The following is a 16,021-nucleotide window of genomic DNA, read 5'->3' as shown; positions in this document are numbered from 1 at the left end:
ATATACATTATGTGCTGGCCTGTGCTAACAGCAGTGCTTATAAATGTCTTTATTTTTCAAATTTGGTGTGCAATGACAGATAACATTGTGGCAAAATGTCATCTTGCCCTATAGATAGAATAGCCAAATGAAACTCTCTGAAATTCTCACACTAACTAACAACAGAATGTTGTTAATAATCAAAGACCTCTACTTGCCATTCCCAGAGGCAGAGTCATTATTTTACATCTAAACTGTGATACTGCCTTTTAAGTGCCTTTTCTGATAAGAAATGCCCTTTGAGGCACATTTCCCAGAGAGTAATGTCAGTCATGTACTCACAAACAGCAATGCTTCAGCGGAGTTCTGATGACTCCATCAACAAGTGACTATAAATGTTGCTTTGACTTTTGATTCTGCTGTAAAAAAGCCTGTTTCTGTGTTTATAGAACTTATTAGGGGTGGACACGACGTCACTACTTTCTGGCACTAAATGGTCTCTAAATGATCTCCTTTTGATAACTAATGCAATAAATAATGTGATATTGTTTCACTTTCATTCACTGAGCCTCCCCTGACCTCAGCCTCACACTTTGAAAACCCCTGTTTTAGCATATTTAAACAAATGTGCTTTACGGTGGCTGTGATAACATGCAGGAAGAGGGCTAAGCACATACTCATAGAACTGTATGTTCATCCAGTAACTAACTGAAATAACTGGAAAAATCTTATATTTGTGTGCTAAGTTAACCAGATTACTTTGGACTGCTTTCTCAACGAGGGGCCAGTACAAAGAAAAATAGGGGGAAAAGGAAAAATATTACCATTTGTAAGTTGCTTTACTGTTTATTTTGCAGATTAGGCTGTTGAACTTGGCGTTAGCATGTTGCGGGGCTAATGTGGCTATTGTGCTCCCACAGGCTGGGTTGACGTTGGACTAATGTTGTAATATTGAGGGACAGTCAAAAGAAAATGTGTGAATGTTAAGCCTCATTTTAAGCCAGTTAAATAACCAGTGTGTGGGGGAAAAACCTTAACACATTGCTTTTTGTGATACGCTAGCTCAGCTGGCTTTGTTGTTTGACAAAGGCCACTTCTGCTCTTTCCTGTGTTATTTCCAAATAGTTTTTTAAATTAAGTGGTTCACGTGTTGTGTTCACCTAACAGCAGATTAAATCTTTTTTTGGCGGTGGCTTTGATGTAGTACTCTCTTATACAGTCATAATTGCCCCAGCAGATAGGAGTTGCGACTTGAAAATCAACAGTAATATGATTGTGAATGTGTGTGATGAATCTGGTGACAGATGCAGACCACTGACTGTTGTACTTATATAATATACTTTGGATTTTTAGCTAAATAATAGCTGTAGTGCTGTCTAGTCCTACCCTTTGTCTAATTCTGAGAATGAATCACATTACATTTAACCATTTCACCAGGCTACACATTTAGGCCTATACCTCATTTTCATTCATCATTAATTTTTAACCATTATTTCTTTCTTAAGGTAGCCAGCTGTATGTTCCCTTACATTAGAGTGAAAAGAGGTAGAATCGTGTTTTGAGTTGTTATTTTTGTAATACTCATATACTAATAATACTCGCACCGGGAAAAATAATCACAAATATATACTGAACTTTGATATAAATTTTAGGTCATACTGCCCACTCCCTAGTTCATATTAGACCCGCACCTACAACCTTAAACTCCTTTTAATTATTGACTGATTGTGGACCACATTGTATTTTAAGTCTCGCATTGTTTCTTTGCGGTGAAGGTAAGGTCTACTATGGTCGTAAAATGTCTTTTGAAAACATGCACTCCATTTAACCTCCTCAGCCAGAATAAAATCTCCTGAGCCAGCCAAAAAGCAAAACACAGAGCTTACTGTACCTAGTGAGCATGTACTTACTGTTCTGGAGTAGATTCAGAGATCAGAGCAAAGTAGAGCCAAAGGCCCTCCGGGGTCTGAGAGGACAGGACAGAGAGCATTGACCTTGCTCCTCATCATCATCTGTTACAGCTGAATGACTGATGTCAGTCGGTCTACAATGTGGCAGATGTCTCAATAACAAGCTCTCTGTATCCTGGCACAGTGGTGTGTGAGCACATGTGTGTAAGTTGTCTCTCTGTGTGTAAAACAGACAAGGGAGAGACAGATTGAGAGAGACAGAAAGACAAAGGGAGAAAGAGAGTTCTCCCCCAGGTGTAGACACTACCTGTCTTGATAACAGATGGGGCAGATCAGATAGAGAGGTCCTTATGGTGTTCGGGGCTTTCAGCAATGGCGCAATAGGTCATATACACACAAACACATGCACATTGGTAATACATCCTGCACCTTTCATGCCCGTGCTGCGGGAGGTAAGGTGTGCATGGGGCCAGAGAGACGACAAAAAGAAGAGAATGAAACTAGAAAAACAGAAAACATGACGGCCATGAGAGAAAGAAAGGGAAGGAAAGAGAGTGAATATTGTATGTAAACATGTATCTGTCGGCATTGTACAACTGTTCAGAAACTATGGGTTCATTGCAGGTTCATATACCACACAGTATTGGCAGGGTTCGGTTTTCATTATGGTAATTATGTAAATAGTTATGTAAATAAAATAAATATGTAAACAAGCAAAGCCTGGGGCCATGCTGCGGAAGTAGATGACACTAAATCTAAAGACAAAGACCTGAAAGATGAAACATCACTTCATCTCCCTTCTACTTTATCTGCTCTCAATCGCTTACTTTTCTTTTTTTCTCTCCGCTCTCCGCATCTACCTGAGTTTCCCTTATTTTCCCTTTGAGCTGCACCATGAAGGGCCTTTGTGTTGACTTCTGTGTGATTAGAGGCCTAACTGTTCCTTTCTTCTGACTTCACCATGCAGCATGTATTAACTATATCCTTGTCAGCATCCATCCCTCTGCAAGTGTTGTTTAAGTGCCTCAGATCTGTCAGAACTGTGCAAGGAGAAAAAAAACAAAAACAAAAAAACCCCACTTAAAAAACAGTTCCATCAGCTCCAACAGCTTATGGTTCACTTTGATTCCTACAAACTTCTTACAACATTCTCCTGCCCTGCTACCTTCATTGGCACTTCTCTGCCTATTGGCTCTGCTCCTTGTCTATTAGATAGATAGATAGATAGATAGATAGATAGATAGAGGCATATGGCATGTGTTACCGTGAAATTATGGCGTGTGACGGTAATTACAATAACCACTGCCTCATTATGACAAATATTTTCCAAAACCACATTTGTATTAATTTTAAATAAATGTCCTCTGACACAGCCAATTTCTCTTTTAAATTACATGGAGCAGGTTATAGGACCATCTTTTCTCAAATGGAGCTTCAAAGCACTTTTTAATGGCTCGTCGACCCTATGCTCATTTATTAATGTTAGTTGTCCTCTGACTCATATAGGAACTGTGGGTCGAATGTAGCTGAGTCTAAAGTATATTCAGTCGGCTTTTTTCAGCATAGTTGCAAAGTTTGCTACCAAAATTCAGAGAAATCTGCGAATCTCAGCACCCTAACCCTAACCCTCAATAAAAGGAACCAAACAAATATAGAAAACAAATACTGTACATGCATTTTTCTTTTAAAAAATAAGCAGTTTTATAGAATTTGTAACACTTATATAGCTGACTCTGTTCAAGGAAATTATTAACTAATGAGAAGCAACCAGCAAATTTGGTCACCTGCAAATTCAGGTTCCAATCTTAAAGAGGTAATTTTATGCTTTTTCCCTTTTCTTTACTGTATTATATATCTTTTTTTGTGCATGTAATAGGTTTACAAAGTCAAAAAGCCCTAAGTCCATGCCAAAGGAACTTACCATCTCCTAGGGAAAACACTGCTCCTGAACTGCCTGAAAACAACTTTATTTGTAGTCCAGCCTTTACTTCCATAACATGTGTCACTATGGCTACGTTCAGACTGCAGGCCAAAGTGACCCCAATCTGATTTTTTGCTCAAATGTGACCCAGATCTGATCTTTTTATAACAGTGTAAACAGGCCAAGTCACATGGAATCTGATCTTTTCCAATTCGGATTTGGGTCACTTTCATATGTGGTCCAGATCGGATCTTTTTGAATGCGACCTTAGTCTGGACACCCGGATCGGAATTGATGCGACTTTGACGTCTCTCTAGAGCAGCTGTTCTGCTGTACATGGAGCCGCGGTGGACAGAAAAGCTGCACTGAAAGCCATTATAAACACATGGCTCGCTTTCTTTTCTACCTTGCTATCACCTACTCAGAAATTCCGTCTTACACCAGAAATCCACCAGACCACAAGCTCTCTTCTGAGTTACGTGCATGCTACTTGTGTCTGTGACATATGTCTCTGACATAGTGGAGAGAGAGAGAAAAAGAGAAAGAGAGAGAGGTAGTGAGTTGTGGGGCAGTTGCGTTGTACAGTGCCAGAAACCGTAATGGAAAGAACAGAAAGTTGGGAACCTTTGTCATAATTAGGGAGAAATGTGACCTGTGAAAGGACTATGAAAAACGGGACACTCCCATGAAAACTGGGAGCGTTAGCAAGTAGGAGCTAACCAGAACTAAATGCTGTGGCACTGTTTACTTCTGTACGACAGCATGCTGTGTGTGACGTCGTGACAATTCACACTGAAGTCTGTGGACCACATTTAAACAATAATGTGAACTGTCAAACAAAAAAGCCTCTGTTAACACGCATCATAATGCTCATCTAACGGCTTGTGTGACATGCCCTCAAAAACACTGGTGGAGAAACACACTGAGCTGCATCACACGGAGCGACAAAATGTCCGCCCGCTGTCTCCCCTCACCCCCACCATCCCTACAGAATGTTAGACACAAGTGAACAGTTAACTCTGATAATGTCTTCCTTCCGTCTAGGTTGCGAAGCTGGTTTGGGTTGCTCTGCCTGTGTTTCAGGATCAGTACGGCTGAACTGAAGCCATGGCTGCTGGCTGAAGCAGCTTTCTTTTGGATCACAGTACCTTGCTTGTCAGGACCCGCCCTACTCTGCTTCTGATTGGCTAGTAGTCCTTACCTAGGTACTGCGCATGTGCAACTCTCAACAAAGTTCTACTAGAAGTGCCTTAAACGCAGCCTTCAACACAGGGGTGAAAAAAAGGTACTGCAGCAATGGGCAGTATGACAAATCATTGAAAATGAAACCATGTAACAGACCCTAATGTGTAGTGAGTATAAGCTAAAGTGGGGACGCCTAGCCTCTAAGCTCCTATCTGCAAGATCTTCAACTTGTACATGTTGATCTAGAGAAACCTTTTCTTCAAGCAGAAATTCAGATTCCCACGCTCTGCCCAGAACCTTGTCAGTGTCTGTTATGGCCCCAACCCGAGAACCTGCTGGTGGACACCAGTGGTGGAAGAAGCTGCAAAGCAGAAGACTGCGACCTTTCAGGGATTGGTAAACCCAGGGAACACCTACCAGAGTGTGATTTCTGTGGACATGGAAGCAACATTTTCAGTTAGCCTCTAAGAACATTTCGACAAACTATCAGATGACACCTCAGCATGGGAGAAAAACTGCTGATATCGACTGTTGATGTAGTCAGTTAAGCTATTCTATGAGAGTAAAGTTACATCACCAGTCCGTAGAGGAAGAGAAGTTGCTTTGGCGTGTTACATGTTAGCTGCCTGGTGGATTAGCCAGGCAGGGAAGAATTGTGGTTCCGTTGTCAAAAGGTCTTTGCTGTGCAGTGTCCGCCTGTGGAGATCAGATGACAGTTGCTCCGTCTGTTCTCCTCAGAGTTAGCCACTACTCTTATCCTTGTTAAAGTTAGCTGCTCCGAGAAGGGCATGCTGGGTACAGACAACAGCTGCAGTGAAGACGGGTCCCGGAGAAAAAAAGAAAGAGCAGAAGGGCAGCTGAGCCTTTTATTGACTTGATGACTACAGACTTTATTGGATATTGCTCAGCAAATGTCATTAAGTAAAGTGAGATGAACATAGTCGGATGAGCTTGTGTCAGACACCTCAGACAAGCTTTTGAAACCTGTGCCAGAGGGAAGTTTTTGAATAGACAAATAGCCACAGCAATTTCTAAATGTAAGGCTGAGTACAAATGTGTTTCCTGTTTAAAAGTAATTGCAGTTTCTTAACAAAAACAAACAAAAAACATGTGCAACTTTGATTGCACAAGATGCATAACAGAGACACACTGACAACAGAAACATTTGAATGCTTGGTGTGAACTCGATGTGGACCCAGTTTGAATAGAAAAAACAAGAAAAACAACACCTTTTGAATCTGAAATATATAGGTTTCATCTTAGCATTCATTCAGTTAATTTGCTTTGGCACATTATAAACCCTTCAGGACTTTGCTGATATTGGGCAACTGGAGTGTTGGGGTAGGCAATTTATTTGTGCTCCGAATGAAGTGATTGGCTGGCCCACCTGCCTGTCTACCGTCTACCTGCTCGCACTCCACTCGTGTTCATTGCGCATGAAAAAGTGTTTTGGGGGATTGACTTTGGAAGAAGGCCTGAAGGGAGAGGGTGGGATTGTTTTGGTTGGATTCTTTCAGAATCTATCTCTCTCTAACGTTGCGTACCTCGCGTTTAATAGATGAGAAAAGAAAAACATGTTAATGGAAGGGATTGGAAAAATATCAATTTACAAAGCACACTTTCCCTCTCTCTCTCTCTCTCTGTGAAGTAGATCCACATCACTTTTAGCTTGCTTGAATAGCTCACAAATATAAAACCCCATAGTTCAAAGAGCTGTCAACACATAATACACTTAGAGTGAGTGAGGGAGGGAGCAAACTCAAGCATCTGACTATAAATTGACAACTTCTGCAAGGGCTTTCAAATCTAAATCAGCAAAAGGAATATGTGGAAATAACGTAGTAGAAGGCATTCACATGCATACTCAGAAAAAAAATGCTGGATTTGAATAATTTAAATTGAAATGGAGTCTGCTACATACAGTGCCAACCGTAATTGTGATATGCATGCATTATATATTGGCGCAGACTTGTAAATCCACATGCATGTTCCTCATCTTTCCCTATTAAGCACAGAGTTAGTAATAGGCTGAACTGATTTTAGCGGTAATTACCCATATTGAAGAGTGTACAGTGTCCTGGCAGCAGTTTGTTCCCTCTGGCTATCCTGCTTAGCGCTTAGAAAAGAATAAAACAGCTGAAGGTTACAACGTGCTTCAGCTTTAAAGGATAAAACCCCCATTTAGAAACAGATGCTTGAGGGAAATTAAAAAACGGAGGGAGAGTTCACTGCCTGAGATTGCGTCATCGTCAGCCCGACAGCATAATACACGATCAGCTTATCTTCCCAGAGTTGGCCTACTCCTCTCTAGGCACTTACAATAAAGCATCAAATATAGTTCTACCTGTTCCCATTTGCGTGGCTGGATTCAGGCCAAGTGCCAGTGTTTCGGACAGATAATGGCCTGACTCTATGATCAGGAGGTGTACTGCAGGTCAAATTGTTGAGTTATTATTAATGTCAGCACCCTTATTGATTAGAATGGATTAGAAATGGTAAAATAAGCCTAGATAATGGGACAAACCAGCCCCAATTTATCTTCACTTAGAGATTACTCTACTGGGAGCCTTTCTACATGATTGCAATGGAGAGAAAGTATCTAACACTGCTTTGCATGAAAGCTCTAAGGATTTCCTCTGCAACCCATACTACACAACCCATCTCCTCAATCCAGAAATTACAGTCCCAGTAATTACAGAACTCTAATTAAGCCAGGAGTGGCAGAGAATGGGAAAGGCATGCTCCCATGACATTTCTTCAACAAGAAAAATGATGTTCCATATTTAGCTGGGGTTTGGAGAAAATGTGGCAGGATAATGAATATGGTGGTTTGGAGCGGAAGAGATCCTTGTGTTAGCATTCTCTGATAAATACTACACTTTATTTTTTTGTGACCAATGTAACCCATTAAGATCATCGTGGAGCACTGCAACAATATTAATCTAACTAAATACTGTCAAATTGTATAGCTTGATCATAATGAAATTGCCAGCTTGCATCAAAATGATTTCATTAAGGGGGCTTGCAAAATTTCCATCAATAAAGTATGTCATCCTCTCAACAGAACCTACAGTTCTTACATTTTCTTAGCTGCTCTACACTGCATTTAAGGTTGTATTGTTTTATTATTTTTCCAAAAACATCCACTCATCTATTTACAGACCATATTTATTGAAATAGTGAAAGGGATATAATAGATGAACTGAACAGTGGGAGCAGAATTGTCAGGATATTAAGGAATAAAGCAAAAGACATAATCAGAGCAATTAACTGTGGTATCAAGAGTCACCATTTTACCTTAGGGAGAAAGATCTTGATGATCTTCAAATGACAGTAAGTTGACAGCTGTATATCCAGCCTGAAAATTACACAAGATGCACAGCTCAGTTTCCTAGAAAACGGAAGTTCACAAGAAGTTGTGTGTATATACTACTGTACTACATGTTCAACAGCAAATGTAATACTGCCTGAATCACCTTTTTAGGGAGGTAGTAAGTGTAGGTAATACTTCATGATATGATATGTTGATATAGAATGCATCTGAAAAATATCACTGACAACACCTTTAATTTATTTACCCTACAAATCCACTCTTGCAACAGTGTTGGTCCATACACAACTTTGGTCCAGGTTAAATTATCTCGACAACTGTGAGATGGATTGCTGATGAAATTCTTCTGACTTTGATGATCCCCTGACTTTTACTCTAGTGCCACCATGACCTTGACATTTTGGGTTTTTATTAAAACATCTTTTCCAATATTGGATGGATTGCTGTTAAATGTGATACACACATTCATGGTCCCAAGAGGATGACTTGTAATCACTTTGATTCCCAGAACTTTCATCTAGCATCATCGTCTGTCCAAAATTTCATTTTGTCCAATATTTTGGTAAATGACCAAATATCTACAAAAACTAATGACATTCCCATCAGCCTCGGCTGTACTTTGTGTTGAGTGCTGATTAGCAAACGTTAAGATGTTAACACACTAATGTAAGATGGTAAACATGTAACTGCTGAAGATGCTAGAAATATCATTGTGAGCATTTAGCTCTGGTTATAAAATCTCATTTCCTCACTGACAGGATAGTAAACTGTCCAGATAAAACAGAATTAAAGGGATACTAAGCGTTTCCAATCACTTTTTGTAAAATTCTGCAAATATTTCTTCATGGTTCGCTAGCTTGTGTTTTCTGTGTGTTCTGGTTTTCCTACACAACACTGGGTCTATAAATGGAACACAATCAAAGTGGCTTGGAGCAAGCAGCCACAACAGCAACATGTGGCAGGAGCATTTTTGTGCATGGGAGTAGTGGGAGAGAGAAAGAGAGATTGATTCATAAAATAAAATGCCATACTAAGTAGCTGAACTTTACCAAAGACGTTACATTCCTGGCTTGCTTTGCATCTGGTACAAACTAAAAAACGTGCCTATGGCCAACGGACTGTGGATAGTGCCATAGTAGTACTGCTCGTCTTGGTAATGTACGTCCATGAATTTGGGGGGGGGGTTCTGTGGGAGCACTGAAGAGGGGGAGATTTAAATAATCAGTGTGCAAAAGTTACGCTGCTGTACCTTGTGCGTGAAAGTGCACAGCGTCTCTCTAAAAAAGAAAATGACTTGCACAGTAACACAGCATGTTTACTTTATTAACATTTAAAGAAAAACTAAATTTTCCCCTAACCTCAGGATGTAAACTGTACTCACTAGTGTCAATATCCTGCGGTTTGTATATCCACCAGCCAACCCTCCCACCACTCAGCAGGACAGAAATATAATGATTTATTTACATGAAAAAGCATTCCCACTCTTACTCTCAAAACGTATTTGGTAAAATTTGACAGGGTTATTGATTTATATAATTTCTTTATAAGTCGGTGCAGAGTGACCTTTCGTCTTTTATGAGTTTCTCTATATGCTGTCAAGGCCAGCTGAAACAGCAAAAAATCACAGAGAGCAGTTTCAAAAGCCAGTAGTCAGTGTCAGTCAAAAACCAATAGCCCCACAACACTTCTACACAACCTCCAGGGGTCCCCAATGGCCCTTGGGGATGTGCAAAGCTTTCCCACTTTGTCAGTAATCCAGGATTGTGTTTGAGATAATAACCTCTCATGGTTTTAGGATTCCCACTTTAAATTGTCTATACAAAGCAAACACTTTAGTTATTCAGTTAAACACAAATCAGTTAAATTACTTAAATTGACTCACAATAAAGCATATCCCAGAAGGACTCTTTGCTGCAAACATTTGGGCTTTCAAGACAAAGATAGCTCTTCAAACACTCGGCTGCAGTCTAAGCTTCAGTCAACAAACCATTTGGCAACAGAAGGCAACTTTGTGAAGGTTAAGCAACTTCCCAGAGAGGCAAATCTAAGTAATACATGGATTTCTGTGTATTTTCTGCATAAATTGTGTGTCACTGAGCGTGTTCTGCGCCTGATCAGATGATCTGCATAGTGAACTGACAGCACTGATTAATCTTCCTCTTCCTGGCAGCCAGCTGTAATCAACAGGAGTTGACTGGCAGATGAGAAAACACAGCAAGCGTCCTGCATGGTGACAATGTGGCTCTGTCGCCCCACACAGCTTTTGTTCGAATCCACACCAGCCCAATGACTAGAGAACTCAAGAACTGACTACCTTACAGTTGTATGGCATATTTCTCTTTTTTGTTTGTTTGAAAGTTTGCGCTCATCGAATTCTCTCTACTTCTGTTAAAAGTAGAGAGACTCAATTTAAAATATGTCAGTGGATATTTGAAGGTATTACAAAAATACCCCCCCCCCCCCAAAAAAAAACCAACCTATTGTTTTGTGTTTACTGCGCTATTCTATTTTCCTTGTTTCAAGACTTTCGTGTATTTCACATCCCTATTTTATAAACAAAGGGCTTAACATCCCTTCTAATTTTAATATAAAGCTTCTGTGGGCATATCAGGTTCTGTCCAGTCAGGCTTAAATTTCATCCCTGCTCACTTTGAGCATTATGGGAGATATGTATGTGGAGTCGCTGTTAACACTCTCTCTTGCTTATGTATATGTGTTTGTGTGTGTTTGGTATGTGGGTAAAGACAAACAAAGAGAGAGATGTGTGATTGGAAACAATACCATCTATCAGGCTAAGAGTATTTGTCAGTATGAGAAAGGATGAGAGGAGGAGGAGAAATGGCGTTGCCTTGTCAAGGAAAATGTGCTTTTCAGTAACAATGGCATTCTCGGTACACAATCTGTCTCACTAGGCCCTGTGGGGAATGTGTTTGTCTCTTCCTCCAACTGGCAGGGGACACAATCAATCATGACTTATTGTTGGACTTGCCTTTACAGTGTTTCTCACGTACATGTCCTCAGTCTCCCTCAGCCATCAGAAAGGACACCACACACTGTAACACTGCGCCAAAAAAGAGCAGTGACTGATGTATGGCAGACCATCGATCAGTCTAGTGGAACATTTTGAATGCTTTTGTTTTTCTTTTGAATGCACCACTGGTTTGAATGACTTCCCTTTGTTCTTAAATATTGTGAGAAATTGACAAGAAAAAGCACAGCATGTCACTCCCAATTTGTGCTGTCCCCTAGATCTCTCTTTCTCATCAACTAAATTATCCTTTTTCCCTCTGATACCTCTCTTCAGCCCAATATAGCTCTGCAACTAATGTCCTAATGAAGGTGACATAATGCACGAGGCTGGTAGAGGGGTATCCACTCCATGTCTCATTATACAATATTAAGAGACAAGAAGCACAGAGTGAGATTTTTCTCCATGTATCACTCTCATTTTTCTGTTGTCCTTGTATCTGACGTGAGGTTTTCACATGGGCCAATTACTGTTCCCTTGAATACTACACAGCGTTTGGATTGGATAAGATCACGTAACAGGCAGAGATGTAGCCAAGGTCCAGAACAAATGCTGTATATATATTTAATCCACAAAGCTAACATGCATCCCATTCTATGCTAACCATTTGTTGTCTGCACTTGACATATGAATTCATTATGTAATCATTATTATTACCACATTAAACCACATTATTCATGTTTTAGGTATCTATTATGAGGCCAGGATGTTACTCTGATGAATAACAGCTAACAGAAACAGATTGCCCTCACTCAACCTTGACATGCCTTTCACCCTTTCACTCTTCTCTCTCTCTCTCTTTCTCTCTCTCTCTCACTCACACACACGCACACACACACACACACACAGATGCTCTATCAGATGATGTTTATACAAGGAGTAAGTGTATGCTAGAAATAGTGAGAATGTTAGAGGGAGAGAGAGAGAGCGTGAGAAAGACTGGGGGTGTAACATCTGAAGAGCTAAGCCAAAGGCTGTAAAGGAACAGCTGGCCTGAGTGTGGGGTCACACCTGAAAATCCCAAAACAAAATTTCTTTGTGTGTCCTTGTGGATTAGGTGGTGCGGGACCCTAATTACTTGTGGGGAATGCTGGCGAATTACTGTAGCTGGCAAAGCTAAACAATAACTTGTCAGAAGCCCGGAAACTTGCCAGTGCTGGCCAGCCAACGAAAGCCCGCCCGCTAGCCAGCCCGCCTTCCTGCCAGCTAACTTCTAACTAGATTCTGTAACTCAACGCAATCTCACATTGAGAGTCTTTTCATCTGTTCTTCTAAGTAAATAAAAATGTCTTCTTGCAGTACACTATTCAAATATCAACTATACAACTCTATATAAAATTCCAACCCTTTTTGATTTTGACGAGTTCAACAATGATTTATTTGTTAGTGTTCAATAAACCACAATTCCAAGCATGTGTAGCCTACTTGCATCATCATTGGTTTTGTTTTTTAACCCTGATATTTACCCTTGCTATGTCTTCTAAAGTCATCTTTTCAAATTTTTAGATGTAATATCTGCTGTCAAAAGAAGAGTTTTTCTTATTGGACTCTTCCTACCATGTCAGCTCAGTTAAGGCAGTTTGAAATTGGTTAAGGCAGATTTACTTTGGCTTTACAAGTGAATCTGCTGATAGAGGTGATTCAGTTGAAATTTTGCTGATATGAATTTTAAATTCTTTTTGTTGGTGTGACCAGGTCCTTGGGGGTAAAAACAAGAGAACTGAGAATGTCCACCATGGGGGAAGTACAATAATGCTCAATGTGCTGAGAGATAGAAAAGCTGATGTGATGAAAGGTGATGTGGGGGTGAGAGAGAGTAACTGTGTAAAAGAAAAGATGAGGAGAAGGCAAGGGAACCAGGGAGGGGCAGAGACAACAATTGATGTGGTGCAGAATGTGTGTTGAGTGAGATGGGGGTGACATAAAAGGCACAGAAGAGACACAAGAATGAGAGGGAGAAGAAAGGGGGAGAGGGCAATTGAGGGATACAGGGAGTGGGGTGGGGATCCTGCAATGTGAAAGTAATGAGAGGTGACAGTGTGAATTACGTTACTGCTAATTAATTCACGCTTGAGGACATTTACTAACAGGAATACAGATACACACTCTTGACTGCACTTTCTGTTGGTGGAACATAGACACAAGCACATACGCAATGCACAATACCACATAAAGCACAATAACGTGATCACACGCAGATGAATCAGATCAAATACACAGAGAAACAGGCTTACAGGACACAATAAATCACTCATAAAAAATCTCACTTTCACCTTGATCCTTCATCCCAAGAGAAGACCTAAATCTCTTAGCGCGTTAAAATAAGGAACATTAGGCTTTTCCGAACTAGGTCTGCTGCTAGTGTTTCCCTTTTACTGGAGCTCCGCAGCGACACAACACCAGGATACAACCTTGACACCAAGTGACTTCCATCTGAACTGTACCATAAACACATACAGTACATGGTGGAAAATGTGGAAACAATTTATGAATTCAATCTTCAAGCAAAAGTCTATGGTAAAGACACGATGAAGTGGACACTTTAATGACAAACAGTGAAACTTCAATGATGACCTCATTCTGGTGTGGACATAAGATCCAACCATTAAAGCAATCACACATTTCTCAGTGATCCTGCCCCTCTCCCCATCTTATCAAATCAATCAGCATTCCTCTCCTTAGCTGATTCTTTGGACTGATTCCTCACTACCTTGTGTCCTAGAAGTCCACATACCAGACATGACAGAAGAGGTTGTTTGCCATTGCTCCATCCAAAATAATGAGCATCGATCGCCACACAAACAATTCTTTTCTGAGTGTTTTCTGGAGGAACGGTTAGGGAAACATTGTGGTTATTGTTAAAAGACACCAACGTTGATTGTTGGTACTACTGGAGATAGGTACGAGCTGTGGTCTCCGGAGTCATAGTCAGACACTCTGTATGCCTTTTGTACATCCATATGGCCAGCCACACCTTCTCCATAACAGCTTTTTGTGGTGCTAGAACAACTTCAAGCTACTGTACTCATGCCGTTGCTTCTGAGAAAGAACAGTCATTATTTGTATGACTACAAGAAGTCACTTGCTACTCTCTAGCTAGCTGGTGAGGACAGTCGTTACATCCTGCCCAAATGTGTTTTTGACATTATTTTAATGAAGTAAGGATGGTATCTTTAAATCAAAATGCTACTAATACGCTACCACTACTATGCTATTAAATCAAAATTCTCCATTCACAAACTTATTGTCCAGTATTTCCAACTTAATAAGTCAATGGAAGTATATATCAATGATGTTTGAGGTTTTATACCAAGTTTGTTTACACCAGCATCGCTAACAAATGTCAAGATGGGGCTGTTGTGTTGCACAGCCTCATCAGCTTAAGGTTATACAATAAAAATGTCACTCTCTCTCATTGTGCGATGCATGGCTTGGAAACTTGGATCCAATTTGGGTTTCATTTAAGGCCAGTGGATTTCATGGCTCTTAATTGAATAATAGACTCTGTCTAGCCTGAAAGGCCATGGCCAACAAAAAATGCACACTGTCTGTGGCATTTATCCTGGCATTTTGTCTGTCCTGAGAGCATGCTGAGAACATGTCCCTAAACACATAGCTTTAATACTCTATAAATGCTCTGTTTCTGCTTTCTCCTCTTCTCAGTTTACGCTCACTCATTTTCAGAAGAGGCATTTAGTGTCTGTTTACTTTGTCTTCAGTCATCAGAAAGCAGACACAAACATAGTGCCCACTGCTCCACCCACACAAATCACCACCTCCCAACTCAAACCGCAGTTGACTGTGAGTGACATTCAAGCCTGCTGCTCCGGAGGGAAACTCATTATAGAATGCTAAACACTGCCGTCCAAAGGGCCACGCAGTGTTAATGAGTGTTGGCGGAGGATAGGACATGTGTGTCCTGTCCGCTTACTATAACACAAACATACAACTCTGACCTCGACTGCAGGCTGTGTCCCAGCACACGCTCACACGCAGGAACACAAACACCACTACATTTTTCAATGTAAATGAAAATGTTTACCTTGCTTTTGTCATTCAGTGAGACATCACTTATTTATCCTTCTACAAGACACATTTTCTCTTCTTTATTTGTTGCGTTTCAGGCATTATGGGCACAAAATTACAAAGTCTATTAAAAGCAGATATGAAATGATTTGTCCTCCTCTGAATGTGGGAGGACAAACTGTCTATTTTACCAGTGGTAAGTACCTTTCTAATGATTATTGGCAGATTTTTAAATAACATATTTTAAACACCATCTTGCAATGAAAGTTTTTTGTATAGTACCTATAGAAAAGAAACATGAGAGCTATTGGCTTTTTATTCCTGCCTTTCTACCTTTCCCCCCCAACACACACACACACACACACACACTCACACACACACACACACACACACACACACACACACACACACACACACACGGTGCTCTTTTTCTCTAGACCTGCTGCCCCAGGTTTCTTTTTTGCTCTCTCCTCTCCTCCTCCTCTCTGTATATGATGTGTGTAACCTGTATTTAGAGTGCCACCTGAGAAAACCCTTATCATGTCACTCACACACACGGGCTGTCAGCAAAGATAGCTGCTCTGCATGTCACTCTGCTCATTTACCCACTCTGCTGAGAGTGTGTGGTGAGAGATGTGCCT

Source organism: Micropterus dolomieu, linkage group LG22 (assembly GCF_021292245.1).
Source record: "Micropterus dolomieu isolate WLL.071019.BEF.003 ecotype Adirondacks linkage group LG22, ASM2129224v1, whole genome shotgun sequence".
Classification (NCBI taxonomy): Eukaryota; Metazoa; Chordata; class Actinopteri; order Centrarchiformes; family Centrarchidae; genus Micropterus; species Micropterus dolomieu.
Note: the sequence above shows the minus strand (reverse complement) of the source record.